Here is a 2,500-nt window from a genome sequence, read left to right on the forward strand (position 1 = left end):
ATTTTTAAAAAAAATATGTAAATTTAAAAATTTGGTAAATATATGTCACTTTTAGTTCATTTTACTTGCAACAGATCAGCAACACATATATATACTCCAGTATTCAAGTTTCTTACGATTACGCTACACACATACCAACGCACGCATGCAGGCACACATGCACAAACACACACACACACACATATATATATATATATATATATATATATATATATATATATATATATATATATATATATATATATATATATATATATATATATATATAATATACAAACATACACACACACACACACACAAACACATACATATAACCAAAATTTAAAGATTACAATGTTTAAAAATGTATCACATTTGATAAGAAATAAAACTGCGAAATGTGCTGTATTGCAAAAGCCTATGGTCATAAAGTGTGGCTGTTGAAAAATCATCATAAATGTCGGGTTTATGATGAGTTTACAACAGCCAACATCAGACCGTGGACAGGACAGAACCTGATACGAACAGGGAAAGTAAACAACTGAATTGGCACTTGGTACAGCATGTTGGAAGAACAGAGGCTTGTATTACATTCCATCATTTGATAAGAACAGTTTTTGGCAACTTTAAATAATAGTTCACTTCAACGTAACTGTACCTACCTACCTGACAGTTGTTGGTATCACAAATGATCAAATATATCGTACTGCCAGTGGTGTCGTCAAATATACCTTACTACCAGAGTGGTGTCGTCAAATATACCTTACTAACAGTGGTTGCAGACTGATCGACACATCGTCTAGGACTGATTCTTTATATATAGAACGATTGAATGAACTATTTCATCACTACTGTAAAATAGAATGTGTTTATCTTGTGTCCTGTTTTCCATTTCCGTTAAAGATGTAATTTGTTTGTTTCGAATTCTTAGTCGTGAGTATCATACAATTCAGTGAAATATTTGGCAAATTCTTAATTATGGTCATTTCCTCATTTTCTCCAATAAAACACTTTATCATTACATTTTTTATCGCTAAAATACCACCAGCTTTTTTTCAAATGTGATGTGTGTGTATAAAGTAGTACACGCACATCACATTTACACAATGTACTAATGTGATGATATCAACTCATCTTTGTATTACATAATAATAATTGTATATTAAATACTAGTAAGGCCATCTAAAACCGGATTTAAACTGAATGTCTCCGGTAAGAGAATCACTAATACAATGCGTATTTATATTGAATAAACGTCATAACAGGACATTAGCAAGTTGTCACGATCGATGCTAATGACTGTGGCTATGTTGTGTCTGTATCGAACTTTGTCGACATGTCTGGCCGCCAAGGTGGGTTTCGATTCTTGAAACAAGACAAAATTTTCAAGACTAAAGTTTTAGTTTATATTCATTCTCTGTGCCAAATTTGGTGTCTCTACCTTATGTGGTCTATATTTCGTACAGATTTCAATCTGACCTTGCAAGTTCTCAAGTAATGATTGTGGGTACATACGAATGTCAGTGTTGAATTTGCCGTGGCTGGCAAGTTTGTTCTTTTAACCTAAAACAACAAGAAATTTTGAAGACGAAAATGTTTGTTTATACCCATTGTCTGTGCCAAATTGGCGTCTTTATCATATGTGGTACGGATTTCAATTCGAGTAGTTAGAAAACTACTTAGACTGGGATGTAACTCATTGATACTCTGTGCACTGTTTATATTGCGATGGCCTTGAATGTATTTGTACAGTATCCGCACCCATAAGGGGTCATAAAATATTAGACTCGCCAATCAGACTTCTACTGTCTTTCATATGACTACTCAAACAATATACACTCACTGATCTATATTTAGTTTTTCTGTGGAGAATGTGTTTATTATGGGAGTGTGTTTTTCTTTCTTTTTTTTAATTTCTGTTTTTGTGTTTTGAATAAATCTTGGCAACAACATGATTAGAGCCTCCCACAGTTAAGTTACATTCCTGAAAAAGAGAAAGAGCAAATAATTATACCAAAACTGCTACTGTGTGTGGAGTGACGATATAATTATCTCTCGTACTAGATCATACTGTTAGACATGAGCTTCGATGTCATTATTGCCCTGCTTGGCATGCATGTAGTCGGCACGACAGTCACGCTGTATTTTCCCGCCAAAATAAGAAACTTCACAAACATATGCAATCAGAATTTCTTTAGGTGTTTTTAAATATAATTCTTGATCATTGGTATCGCTAGTAAATTTACAAAAATAATATATTAGTTACATGGGATTCTGGGCTAAAATCGAGCTCTAATTTCTCCGGAATGTATGTCAATGGTACAGTGTACTAGCGAGGTTGGCGGCCATATTCATTATTGCAAGTGTGAAATGATTTCAATCGGCCGTTTTTCATAGAATTATACCTTGAAACGACCAAAATCAAACAAAAACAAGAAATGTACGCAGTAAAAATTCAAAAAAAATCCTAATTTTGAAACATAGTGGAAATGATTCTGTAATTCGTATAGATGTCAATTTA

At 33.1% G+C, this 2,500-nt stretch overlaps 1 long non-coding RNA gene across 2 annotated transcripts in view; it reads right to left on the reverse strand.

Annotated features, from left to right (window-relative positions):
* LOC144450315 (uncharacterized) overlaps positions 1–803 on the reverse strand; it is a 5,062-nt gene extending 4,259 nt beyond the window's left edge. The window contains exon 1 of one of the 2 annotated variants that reach the window (XR_013482226.1): positions 646–803. This is a non-coding gene — a long non-coding RNA (uncharacterized LOC144450315). Of the gene's footprint in view, positions 1–641 lie in introns of both variants that reach the window. The other variant, XR_013482227.1, reaches the window with a different exon arrangement.
* Between the last annotated feature and the right edge of the window lie 1,697 nt (positions 804–2,500).

Source organism: Glandiceps talaboti, chromosome 19 (genome assembly GCF_964340395.1).
Source record: "Glandiceps talaboti chromosome 19, keGlaTala1.1, whole genome shotgun sequence".
NCBI classification, from domain to species: Eukaryota; Metazoa; Hemichordata; class Enteropneusta; family Spengelidae; genus Glandiceps; species Glandiceps talaboti.